This window comes from Gorilla gorilla, chromosome 6, assembly GCF_029281585.2.
Source record: "Gorilla gorilla gorilla isolate KB3781 chromosome 6, NHGRI_mGorGor1-v2.1_pri, whole genome shotgun sequence".
NCBI lineage: Eukaryota > Metazoa > Chordata > Mammalia > Primates > Hominidae > Gorilla > Gorilla gorilla.
Window position 1 is genome coordinate 8861219 of NC_073230.2, and position 13337 is coordinate 8874555.

Here is a 13337-nt window from a genome sequence, read left to right on the forward strand (position 1 = left end):
CACAGCACTGCCCGGCCTCTGCTCTTCTCCACCTGCCATGGGCCTTTCATGGGACCTGAGGCCACACGCTCTGTACATGTGTGCGTCTGTGCATTGCCTGTTCCCCTCTGCTGGGAGGTAAGCAGGCCATGGTCTCCATTGCTATACCTGCTCGGAGCAGCCCTGGCAGGTAGTAAGCACCCTGTTCTTGGAAGAAGCCATGTCCAGGTGGTGGGGGCAGGTGTTGGGGGAGGCCTCTGATTCCAGCTAGGGCAGGGGCAAGGGTCTGGCAAGGCTGACCAGCATGCCCACCATGTGCCCCTCATCCCTGAATGCACCCACCTCCTCTGCTGGCAGGGCCAGGTCGCCGCCTCAGCTCCTCCAGGCCTGTTGGAGCGGCAGAGTCCAGAGCTGGCCAGGCTGCAGGAAACCCACTAGTATGGCCAGGTGGCTCCCCTGGTGGCTGCTTCCTGCCCAGCCCAACCTGGCTGCCACCAGCTCCCTCCACATGCCTGCTCCGTGCAACCCTGGAGGGTCCCTGAACTCCTCGGAGCCCCGGTTTCCTCCTCCAAACAGTGGAGGCTCCTGTGTCCCAGTCCTGGTCTGGAGGAAGTTCCCTTAGCTGGGCCTGGCTGCTGTTCTGGGAGTTCATGGTCTGGGGACATTGCTACCACCTTGCTTTACAGAGCATGACCCAGGCTCCTCCCAGCAGCACCTGTAGTCAGAACTCGCTCCAACACAGGTGAGGAAACAGAGGGCCAGGGGACAGAAAGGATGACTCAGTGACTCAGTGCCTCTCCCCATCTATTTCTCTCTCTCTCTTTTTTTTTTTTTTTTTTGAGACAGAGTCTCGCTCTGTCGCCCAGGCTGGAGTGCAGTGGTGCGATCTCGGCTCACTGCAAGCTCTGCCTCCCGGGTTCACACCATTCTTCTGCCTCAGCCTCCCGAGTAGCTGGGACTACAGGCGCCTGCCACCACGCCCGGCTAATTTTTTGTATTTTTAGTAGATGTGAGGTTTCACCGTGTCAGCCAGGATGCTCTTGATCTCCTGACCTCGTGATCCGCCTGCCTTGGCCTCCCAAAGTGCTGGGATTACAGGCCATGCCCGGCCCCATCTATTTCTCTTGTAAGAACAGGCACATACATTTGCACTCAGGAAAAACCTCCATGAGCAGGGTGCGGTGGCTCACGCCTGTAATCCCAGCACTTTGGGAGGCTGAGGTGAGTGGATCACTTGAGGTCAGGAGTTTGAGACCAGCCTGACCAACATGGTGAAACCCCATCTCTACCAACAATACAAAACTTAGCTGGGCGTGGTGGTGCGTGCCTGTATTCCCAGCTACTCGGGAGGCTGAGGCAGGAGAATTGGTTGAACCCAGCGGGTAGAGGTTGCAGTGAGCTGAGATCGCATCACTGCACTCCAGCCTGGGCAACAGAGCCGGACTCCATAAAAAAAAAAAAAAAAAAAAAAACCCATGCATGAACACACGTGCTTGCATGAACACCCACGTATAATCATGAGTGTGCACACACTCCAGGGTTGGGGGTAACCCAGGCCCTGAGCCTGGCCTCCGTGGCTTAGCATGCACATGTGTGTGATGTGACTGATATGTAACACGCATCCCATGGGCGTCCCGTGCCAGGAATTGAGGGGGCCACACCCTACTCAACGCGGGTGACAGTCTCCGGGCTCCGTGGCTCATGGATGGTGGAGGGTGTCGTTTCCCGCATGTGACACAGAGTGCGGACTGTGCAGAAGGCGGCTCTGTGCCTCGGAAGGCAGGGTGCAGAGGCGTGCAGCGTTCACCATGGGGATGCGGCCGGCTCCTGGGACAGGACCTGGAACGCGGATGTGGCCGGATGTTTAGTGGGTGCCACGCACGGTGTCTGACACGTCAGATGTGATGGATACCTCACACGAAAGACGTTGTATTTATCAACAAATCAATTCAGTGACACTTTGCTGAGCACCTGCTATGTGCCAGGCCCCGGGTATACAGCAGTGAGTGGACAGATCAAGTCCCTGCCCTCGTCAAGGGTGGTCAGGGAGGCCCACTGAAGACTTGGGGAGGTCGGGGGCGACCACTCCAGGACAGAATATTGTGGACAGCAGGGCCATCAGGCAGAGTGTGCCCGGGTTGTCCGAAACCTGCAGAGGCCAGTGCTGCCAGAGTAAGCAAACGACAGGGCGTCCCGAGGGCCGGGGGGCAGATGGCAGGCCTTAAAGCCACACAGGTGCCCCATGCCCTGACACAGCCCTGGCCTCTGGGTGACAAGCGCCTGAGGGGCTGTCCGTGGTCCCAGGACATGGGAGGCCAGGCTGCTAGAGTCTGAGGACCGGCGGGGTCCTGGGTGCCCTGGTGCCCCTGCACAAGGCTGGTTCCCCATCTTTGGAGGTTTGCTAACTGCCCCCCATGCCACAAGACTGGCTGGCCCCGCAGAGGGATGGGAGTGGCACAGAGTGAGACCTGAGGGGGTGGCCAACAGTCTTCAGCATCTGTGCAGCCCAACTCCCATTGTACCAAAGGGAAACTGAGGCTTGAAGAGGGTGAGGCCTGGCCCAGACCCTTCAGAAGTGGGACAAGCTGTTGGGATGAGCTCTTGGGTCCTCAGTCTCCCTGGCCAGGTGTGCACAGGTAAATAGGCAGGTGTGTGGCTCAGCTGGAGGGCAGGTGTCCCCGGGCTCAGCCAGAGCATTTGGGTGGCAAAAGCTTGGCCAAAGCCACAGCTCCCAGCCAGTCCCCGCTGAAGGCCCTGTGAGGCCAGCTGGGCCGGACACCCAGGCTCCCAGAAAGGGAAACTGAGGCTCAGAGAGGGCCGCCCCTCGCCTAAGGTGCTCCAGTGCAACTGAGTCAGACTGGGTCCTCAATCTTCCCACCCTGTCCCCCCACCCCAGCCTCTGTGACAGAAAGAGACCAGGGCCCTGGCCAGGGGCCGAATCCCACCCCAGCCTCACTCTGCCCCAACCCCCCAAGGAACAATTTACCTTTCGGAGCTGGTCCAAGATATTAATTAAGATAAATCTACCTCAATTTTGAGATTCTCTTATCATGTAATTTATCAAAATTATGTTAATTATTTCTGTAGGGCAGCAAAATTATTACCTCTTTTGTGTCTGATTTGTATTAATATTCATAATTTAATAATTCAGCATCTTGGCCATCTGGTCCGGGAACAGGCTCCCTTCCCTCCCTCAGTCTGAGCCAAAGCTTCCCCATCACCCCCGCCGGTGTCCCCAGGGCCCCACCCGCCCTGTCCCCAGTGTCTTCCCTCCGTCCAGCCCTGCAGACGCTGCCCCCTGCCCCCTGCCCCAGCCCTGGTGGCCCTGCCAGCCCCGAGGCACAAACAGGTACTCGCACAGGTACGTGCACGCACTCGCCACCCCCGCTTGGCAGGTGAGCCAAGCTGAATTGACATTTTCCACACTTTGTGAGTTTTACACTGTAATTTGACATAATTAATGCCTACATTACTGCTGATAATTTAGCTAGTTAATTAAACTCGGAGGAGATAATTAAGGAAAGGCTACTGCTTGGATTGCTAATTGTTTTTGTCATTATTTCAGGGGGCCGACAGCTGCTGGCTGAGTCATCCTGTTTTGTCAGCTGATGGGTCATGTGACATAGGGGTCCCCCGGGGGCCCCCCACTTCCAGAGGAGGGAGGAGCGCAGCCGGCTACCTGGCACTGCCTGGAGCCTCGCCAAGCGCTGCTGGCTGCTCTGGTCTGGCCTCACCCGCTCCAAGCAACGACAGCTTCCCGCGGTCCCTGGGGCCTTCTGAGCCCGGCTGAGAGCTCTGGCCGGAGGCACACCCAGGTCAGCCTAAGCCAAGGAGAAGGGGGCACCCCCAGCCCCTGCATCCAACCCCAAGACACGAAGTGGCACCTGGCGGCATCTCAGCCTTCTGCAGTGGTCAGATAAGAAGCAGAACTTTCTGAGCCTGCTGGAAGCAGAATGGATGAGCCCACATTGCAGAGAATGACAGGGAGACTGTGGGAGTAACAGAGAGGGAGAGAGAAGGGGGAGTGGGGAGAGGAACAGAGAGGGGGGAGAGAGAAACAGACCGAGAGAGAGGGAGAGAGACAGAGAGGGAGAGAGGGAGAGGGAGAGAGGGACAGAGAGGGGGGAGAGGGAGAGACAGACAGAGAGGGAGAGAGAAGGGGGAGTGGGGAGAGGAACAGAGAGGGGGGAGAGAGAGAAACAGACCGAGAGAGAGGGAGAGAGAGACAGAGAGGGAGAGAGGGAGAGGGAGAGAGGGACAGAGAGAGGGGGAGAGGGAGAGACAGACAGAGAGGGAGAGACAGAGACAGAGAGATGGAGGGAGAGACAGAGGGAGGGAGCAACAGAGGGACAGAGAGATGGAGGAAGAGAGAGACAGAGAGAGAGGGAGAGACAGAGACACAGAGGGAGAGACAGAGAGGGACAGAGAGACAGAGACAGAGGCAGAGACAGAAGGGGAGGGAGAGACAGAGACAGGGACGGAGAGACAGAGACAGAGGCAGAGACAGAAGGGGAGGGAGAGACAGAGACAGAGGCAGAGACAGAAGGGGAGGGAGAGACAGAGACAGGGAGGGAGAGACAGAGACAGAGGCAGAGACAGAAAGGGAGGGAGAGACAGAGGGAGGGAGAGACAGAGAGGGAGGGAGGGAGACAGACAGGGAGGGAGAGAGGGAGACAGACAGAGGGAGGGAGAGACAGAGAGGGAGGGAGAGACAGAGAGGGAGGGAGGGAGGGAGACAGACAGAGGGAGGGAGACAGGGAGACAGATAGAGGGAGGGAGAGACAGAGAGACAGAGAGGGAGGGAGAGACAGACTGAGCTGGGAGTGAGGGGGAAGAGGCGGCAGGAGCAGCACGTGGAGAAGCTGTCAAGCTCACCTTCCCCAGCCCCATCCCGCCCACCCTCCTGGGGACTGGTTGACTCAAGGTCAGAAGAAGGGGCTACGCCTGGGGAGGCGTGTCATTGTCACTGTTGTCCTCACTTCCATGGAAAACGGGGTCTTGCAAAGGTCCCACAACAGGGAGGTGGCCCCAGACCCAGTGCAGGCCCGGGGAGGGCCATGGCGCAGGAGGACGCAGGAGGCTGGCCCAGTGGCTCTGCCCTGGTCGGGGATGGAACGGCAACTCTGCTTCCTGGGCCTCAGCGTCCCCACTGACTTCAAGAGAGTGGACGGGGCTGGACAACCCCCAGGCCCCAGCACAGACGGTGTGGGGAGTTGAAGGACATCCCGTCGGCGTGACATCAATGGAAACCACTAGGGTGTTGACTTGGCTCTCAGGAAATTCAAGTCAAGGAGGCTTTCATGACCCTGGATTCATTATCCTTCCCAACAAGAAATCTACACATAAGAAGGTTCTAGACTGGCTAATTCCAGGCTCAGTGACACCAACAGGAGGTCAGCAAAGACCCAGCAGCCTTCCCTGTTTCTGCCCAGCTCATCTCTGCTTGGCAGCCTTACCATCCCTCATGGTCCCAAACTGGCTGCTGTGGCACCGTGAGTCCTGTGTACCACCATGGCACCCCAAATACCAGATGGCATCCAGCAAAGTTGGGGGCTGTGTCTCCCTCATAATCATACTATGTTCTTAATGGCAGGTTTCCAGCGGACTTAGAATCCCAAGACTTTCTTCTGCTGAGCCCTTGATTTTCTTTCCTCTGCTGGTACCAGCTGTAGCTTGGACCACAACAACTGCCTTTCTCACCACAGCAAAGCACCGCCTCATGGAACCCTTAATCAGTAGATTCTGACTTCAGAAAGAAGGGTTCCCTTAGCAAATCCCTAATTCCTGCCTTGAGTTTTCAGATTGGCTACCTTCAACCTAAACTCAACCCTCTCTCTTTTTTTTTTTTTTTTGGAGATGGAGTCTCACTGTGTCGCCCAGGCTGGAGTGCAGTGGCACGATCATGACTGACTGCAGCCTCAAACTCCCAGGCTCTAGCAATCCTCCCCTCTCAGCTTCCTGAGTAGCTGAGACTACAAGTGCATGCCACCATGCCTGGCTAATTTTTTTTTTTTTTTTTTTTTGACACAGAGTCTTGCTCTGTCACCCAGGCTGGAGTGCAGTGGCCTGATCTTGGCTCACTGCCATTTCCGCCTCCCGGGTTCAAGCGATTTTCCCAGCTCGATCTCCAAATAGCTGGGATTACAGGTGTGTGCCAGCATGCTTCGCTAATTTTTGTATTTGTAGTCGAGACAGGGTTTCTCCATGTTGGTCTCAAACTCCCGACCTCAGGTGATCCACCTGCCTCGGCCTCCCAAAGTGCTGAGATTACAGGCATGAGCCACCACACTTGGCCTAATTTTTTAAATTTTTTGTAGAAATGGGGTCTCACTATGTTGCCCAGGCTCATCTCAAACTCCTGGGCTCAAGTGATCCTCCTACCTTGGCCTCCCAGAGTGCTGGAATGACAGGCATGAGCTTCCGCACCTGGCCTCCTGCCCACATCTTGATCTCAGACTCTGGCCTCTAGAAGTCTAACTGTTCCTTGAAGCCCACCATTTTCGGTACTTTGTCACTGCAGCCAGACATCACTCATGCATCCCCAATATCCATTCCCCACCTCCCCTTTTAGCGGCCACAGCAAGCCCCAGAGGGAACTACATTCCCCAGCATCCCTTGCAGCCCTGCCTGGCCATGTGACTATATTCTGGCCAATGAGGATAGAGCAGGCCACACCTGGTGGGCCCTGGATGTCAGCGAGGGGGTTATATGTCCTTGGTTTCTGCCCCCTGGACCTTCACACCCACAGCCAGAGCTGGCGTCGAAGACCACCCTGGTCTCATGTCTCTCCACCTAACGCCCTCCGGGCCCCACCCCACCATCTTGCCCCTCTGACCTCTCCCAGCCTTTCCACTCGGATGGAGTCCATGCCTGGCCAGAACTTGCAACCCTCCCTGGCCTCAGGGCCCCTGCCTGGCTCAGCTGCAGCCCTCCCACCAGGCTGCCTCTCCCTCCCCTCAGCACCCTCCCCAGGGCCCCACGTCCCTGCAGAGCCCCGGCCCCCAGGACTGCCATTCTCTTTATGCCTCCACCAGGTCCTCGAGGACAGGAGCTGGTGGGTCTCTTGCCGGTGTGGGGCTGTGGTACCAGCGGGTGGCCTGGCATGGAGGAGATGCTCAATTAAAAGAACGGAACAAAGCGTCCGGGTGTGGTGGCTCACACCTGTAATCCCAGCACTTAGGGAAGCTGAGGCCAGTGGATCACCTGAGGTCAGGAGTTCGAGACCAGCCTGACCAACATGGCGAAACCCCATCTCTACTAAAAATACAAAAATTAGCTGGGCATGGTGGTGCACGCCTGTAATCCCAGCTACTCCGGAGGCTGAGGCAGGAGAATCGCTTGAACTCGGGAGGCGAAGGCTGCAGTGAACCAAGATCGTGCCATTGCACTCCAGCCTGGGTGACAGAGCGAGACTCCGTCTCGGGAACAAAAAGGATGGAATGAAGGATGAAAGGATGAACAAACATTTCCGGGAGAGCGCTGACAGCGACCGAGGCTGCCCACCTGGACCTTCAATGATGTGGCCGTGGGCGGCGTCCACGGGACAGAATCTCCCCGCGACCAGCACCCACTAGTTTCATCCCATGGGGGTGTGTGTGGGCCTGGGGGGATGGGGTCCTGGGCGGACAGGGTCCTGCTGTGAAGCTGGACTTAGCCTAGAGTGTAACAGGAAACCCCAGAGGGCTTCTGCAGGGGCCACCAAAACACTGAGCTCACTTGGGTAGGGAGGGGAGGGTGGGGAGACACGGAGAGTCCTGGAGTCGGGGGCTGGTGGAGGGGAACGCTCAGACCCAGGAAATCGCGTGGGAGAAAACGGACAGGATGTGGACGAGGGAGGGGCTACCATGATGGTGGACACCCAGAAATGGAGAGCAGGATCTCAGGAGATCCTGCAGTGTGCCAGAACACCCCCGTCCACAGAAATGGAACCCGAGCCACAATGAATGGGCCACACCTGTCATTTTCAATTTTCTAGTAGCTGCGTTAAAAAAAAAAGAAAAAGTAAAAAGAACGAAGTGAGAGCCAGGCATGGTGACTCATGCTTGCAGCCTCAGCTACCTGGGAGGCTGAGACAGGAGGATCACTTGAGCCCAGGAGTTTGAGATCAGCCTGGGCAACATAGCAAGACCCCAGTTCTACAAAAAAATGCCTGTAATCCCAGAATTTGGGAGGCTGAAGCAGGAAGATCGCTTGTGTCCAGCAGGTCAAGACCAGCCTGGGCAACAGAGTGAGACCCCATCTCTACAAGAAGTTAAAAAATTAGCCAGACGTGGTGATGCACGCCTATAGTCCCAGCCACTCGGGAGGCTAAGGTGGGAGGATCGCTTGTGTCCAGCAGGTCAAGGCTGCAGTGAGCTATGATCACACCACTGGACTCCAGCCTGGGCAACAGAGCAAGACCCTGTCCCAAAAATAAATAAATGAATAAATATATTTTTATAATTGCGAGCCTGATGGCTTCTTTTCATCTCAGAGACCTCGAAACCCCCAACAGCTGCTCTTGGCTACCAGGGAAAGGGCCTTGTTGAAGCACAAAACTGAAGCAGAAAGTCTTTGCTTCCACGCCTGCCCCTGCAGGCCGAGTCCCTGTCCTCTAGAGGCCACCTAGCGTCAGACTCAGCCTCCGTCCCGCTGGCCCCAAGGGTGGCTTTCTGGGACTGTGTCCCCGGGCCTGCCTCCTCTGCTGTCCTCAGCTTTCAATTTGCTGTGACTTGTGTGACTGCATCCTCCTCCCTCTTAAATATTTAAGGTGGCCGGGCAGAGTGGCTCACACCTGTCATCCCAACATTTTGGGAGGCCAAGGCCGGCAGATCACCTGAGGTCAGGAGTTCAAGACCAGCCTGGCCAACATGGTGAAACTCTTGTCTCTACTAAAAATACAAAAATTAGCCAGGTGTGGTGGCGCATACCTCTAATCCCAGCTACTCGGGAGGCTGAGGCAGGAGAATCACTTGAACCTGGGAGGCGGAGGTTGCAGTGAGCCGATATTGTGCCACTGTACTCCAGCCTGGGTGACAGAGCGAGACCGTCTCTCTCTCTCTATATATATATATAATATTTAAGGTCTATATATATATATAATATTTAAGGTGGCAATTCTTAAAATGGGAACATGCGTCTGCTGAAATCCCTCCACCGTCCCTGGTATATCCTCGGACCCTGATCCCAGCCACCGCCTGTGTGCAGATGAGGCCAAGTCCATCTTGCCAGGCACTGACCCCGGGCCTGCTGCTCCTGCTCACAAAACCAATCGCCCCTTTTCCGGAAAGTTCTCCCCCATAAGTCGAGACTAGAAATGGCCCATATGGAAATATAATGTTGTTAAAACCACTGATTAAGTTTTACACAACTGTGTGAGAGCAAACGAAAAGGTTTTAGCTTTTTAAGAGGAATGTGATATAATTTCAATTTGTGATAAGATGAGATGTTCTCGATATTGCAGTTTCAATTGGATTATATCCTAACGTGCTTTATAAAGTGTCAGGCCGGCTGCCGACGAAGGTGTGTGTGTGATTATCTTTATTAATAATCCGGTGGGCTGGTGTTTTTTCTATCTGTCTTCATCAGTGTTTCCAGCCCACCTGGGAGACCTCGTTAGCGCAGAATCCAAAACTGTGACCTGAGACGGCAGGGCTGTGATCGTCACGGCAGGCCGGCCCGGGGGGAAACACCTAGGTGGACCGACAGACAGATGGGGTGTCAGGACCCGTCACAGCCAGCCGGTCAAAGGCCTCTGCCGGGAGGGTCCCCGGGGAGCAGGGCCCTGGGAGTCCGAGCTCCAGACCAGTAGGGGCCAGGGCAGCTTCAGGGTGAGGGAGGTTCCCCCAGCAGGAGGTCCGCAGACAGGAGCAGGGCCCGGACGTATGATCTGGCTGTGCCCCTCCTGGCGGGGTCTGCAGGGCCGAGGGGGCCACCCAGAGCTCATGTCCACCTCCCACCTGATGCCCCAGCACCCGGGACCCCACAATTCCCCGAGCGCACACCCCTGAAACCCCTTTCGTGTCCTCCTGAGGCCTTCCCAGCCCTGGTGTGGAGGCTCCCAGGCCCGAGGTGGGAGGCTCCTCCCTCCTAAAGCTAAACAGGGCTTCCGGGGAGGAGAAGTGGGGGGAGCTTCGGGCTCAACTCTCTCCGGGGCCCCACAAAGGTGAGGGTGGGCCTGGCAGGGAATGGCCGCTGAGGAGCAAGCCTGCATGGCAGCCGTCAGCCTCCTGCGTCTTGGGCTCCAGAGGAGGCCCCTTCAGCCCTGCTGCGTCTTGGGCTCCAGAGGAGGCCCCTTCTCCATGATTCACCCAAGAAGCAAGGCATGGCTGTCCCTGGGGTCCCTGTGAGGCCTTGGAAGGACGTGGAGGGGCAGGAAGAAGCCAGAAGACCCAGGAAAAGCTCCTCCTTCCCAGACACCCTCACAGCGGCCGCTTGAGGTTGGAAGGAGGCCAGGCTGCAGAGGTGCAGGCCACAGACATTTCTACCTGGGGGTAACTGTGGGCTTCCCAGAGCGCCCCCCTAGGGAGCCCCCCAACTGGGGCCGTGCAGCAGAGGCACATGGGGGGCCCTCACTGGGAGGAGTCTGAGCTCTGCTCCCTGCCTCCTCCCAGATGGAGGCCAAGGCACAAAAACCAGGCCCTGCCCACTCCTGCCATGGGGCCCTGGGCACTCCGTGACTCAGTTTCCCCTCCTGTCACAGGGACAGGGTGTTGCCCACGACTCCCTAGTTTCTGTGAGGGGCTTCATGGCACAGGACGTAGCCATGCCCCCATCGGAGACCCCTCCAACTCTTGCCCCAGCCAGGAGCTGCCCCTCTGTCCCCACCCCAAGCTGGGCCCACCTTGGCAGGCTCAGGGACTGGGAAGGTCCCTCCCCTCTCTGGCCTCAACACCCTCCTCTGAAAACGGGTCTGGGGGTAGCTGAGGTGCTGTGGGAAGGGCCAAGCCAGTTCCTGTGTATCGGGGCGGGGCTGGAGCAGGAGGCCTGGGCAGGGCAGACAGGCCGGCAGGGGTGAGAGGGCCCCGCCGTGGAAGTGGCTGGGGTCTGCTCTGCGGGTCAATTCCCCGCTCCCTGCCGGGCAGACCAGCTATGACATTCCCAGGCCCGGCCGGGCTGTGCTCATCACTCGGGGCCAGGACCAGGCTCCCTCTCTGGGCCCCAGGGAACAGGGCAGCCCCCCATTCTGGGATGCCCGGAAAATCCCCCAAGAGACGTTGTGCTCTCTTCCCGAGTCCCTCCCTGTCCCTCCCCTGCTCAGCCCAAGTCTGGGTAGGGCAGGAGGTGCCTGGTGTGTGCCCGCGGGCAGTGGCTCCACTGCCCACCCCACGAGACCTGATTTAATCCTCCCACCCCGGGCAGGGCAGGGGCAGCCCCGGGGGTCCCACAAGTACGACTTGTGGGGGTCCCACAAGTCAGGCTGAAGCAGGTCTGTCTCCCTGGACCAGTGGACCAGGTAGCAACCCTGGGCCAGGTGCTAGCCCCCTTGACAGGTGAGAAGACTGAGTCCTGGAGTGGCATTGAGCCCTGGTGTCATTCATTCATTCAACAAATCCTCATCAGGCTCCTGCTGTGTGTCAGGCACTGTTCTAGGCGCTGAGGATGGCGTGGCACAAAGACGGAGGAGCCCGGACCTCCGGAGGATCCGTCACAGAGAGGAAGCCCAAACAAGCATCTGAACACAGGTGCGTTCCGAGTGTTGGCAATAAACCAGGGTGGCCGTGTGCTCACGCCTGTCATCCCAGCACTTTGGGAGGCCAAGGCAGGAGGATTGCTTGAGGCCAGGAGTTCAACACCAGCCTGGGCAACATGGCAAAACCGTGTCTCCACAAAAAAAAACTTTGAAAATTAGCCAGGCGTGGTGGCGTGTGCCGGGTGTCCCAGCTACTCGGGAGGCTGAAGTGGGAGGATCACTTGAGCCCAGGAGGTCAAGGCTGCAGGGAGCCGTGATCACGCCACTGCACCCCAGTCTGGGCAACAGAGTGAGACCCTGTCTCTAAAAAGAAAGAAAGAAATCAGGGTGAGGGGCAGGAGCCTCTCTGAAGAGGGCACAGTTAAGCAGAGACAGCAGGATGCCAGCTGTGTGGAGTGCAGGGGCCCCAGCAGCACGACCAGCAAATGCAAACGCCCGTGGCCAAGGCCCAGCAGCCGGAGCGGAGGGGGCAAGGGTGACGGAGGTGAGGCTGGAGGAACTCCTGGGAATCAGCCCAAGCCTGCCCTGGCTTCCCAAGGGGTGAACACAAGTCCCCACCAGCTGCCCCCACCCTCCCACAGACCAGTGCCCTGTAATGGCTGGGCTGGCCCCCTGTGCCCGGCCTGGAGGGGCCACTCAAGTCCAAGTCCAAATTCCAAGCATCCCAGTGGAGACTCTGCTTGGTCCAGCCTTGCCTCCTTCCTTGTCCCTCCTGACGCAGCCACACGGGGCCAGTGTCAGCTCCCCACCCCAGAGCTCACCAGGACCACACCGGTCCCTGAGCCCAGAACACTCCTCAATCCAGCCCTTGCTCCCCAGACCTGAGGCTGTAGTATTGAGGCCAGTGCAGATACAGGGGCCGACGGGCGTGTGAGTCAGGGAACAGTTCCTCCCCTTCTCTGCAGCCCCACCTACCCGCCCCCATATCCATTCAGGAAGACTGGCTGTTCCTGGCCATGTCTGTAGAGAGAAAGCCTCTGATGTGCATGGACTGCCTGCAACGTGAACAGGCACAACACGATGGCCCGGAGTCTCTGGCAGGTGTGGGTGACGTCCAGCCAGGCCACTGGGGAGCTGCGTGCCTCTGCCCTCCCTGAAAGTTGTGGGGGGGTCATCTAGGGTGGGTGGGGCCCGGGCTGAAACTCTTCCACACTGGGGTTGGGGCAGCCTCTGCAGGAGCCGGGCAGCGGCGCAGCCAGCCCCACCTGTGCCCGAGTGGCTGCTCGGGGGGTCCCATGCCCATCCTCACAGCCTCCTGCAGCACAGGCATCACAGGGCCTGGCCAACGCCCATGGCCCCAGGGCTGCGTTCCTGCCTGTCTCTCCATGATGGTGTCACCGGGGTCTGCAGGTGCTGGGCCCCTGGTGGACAGCAAGGACATCCCGTAGGGCTGGCTTAGTGCCTGGCGGACCCGACCACTTGTTGCAGGGGCTCTGATCACTGAGCACCAACTGTGTGCCCAGGCTGGAGCACATCTGACACCCCAGGGCTGCTTCTGAGGTCCCCAGATGCAGGGGGCTGATGGTGGGGGCGGAAGCTTCCTGGCCCTGCGGTGGGACAACCCCGGGTGTGAGTCCGCAGCAGGACCGAGCCCCAGGTGCCCACGCCCCTAACTTGCTGGACAACACTCCCTTCCCTTTCCGGTCTCAAAAATGCTACGCAGCCCCCTGCCCTGGCCCCGCCTCGC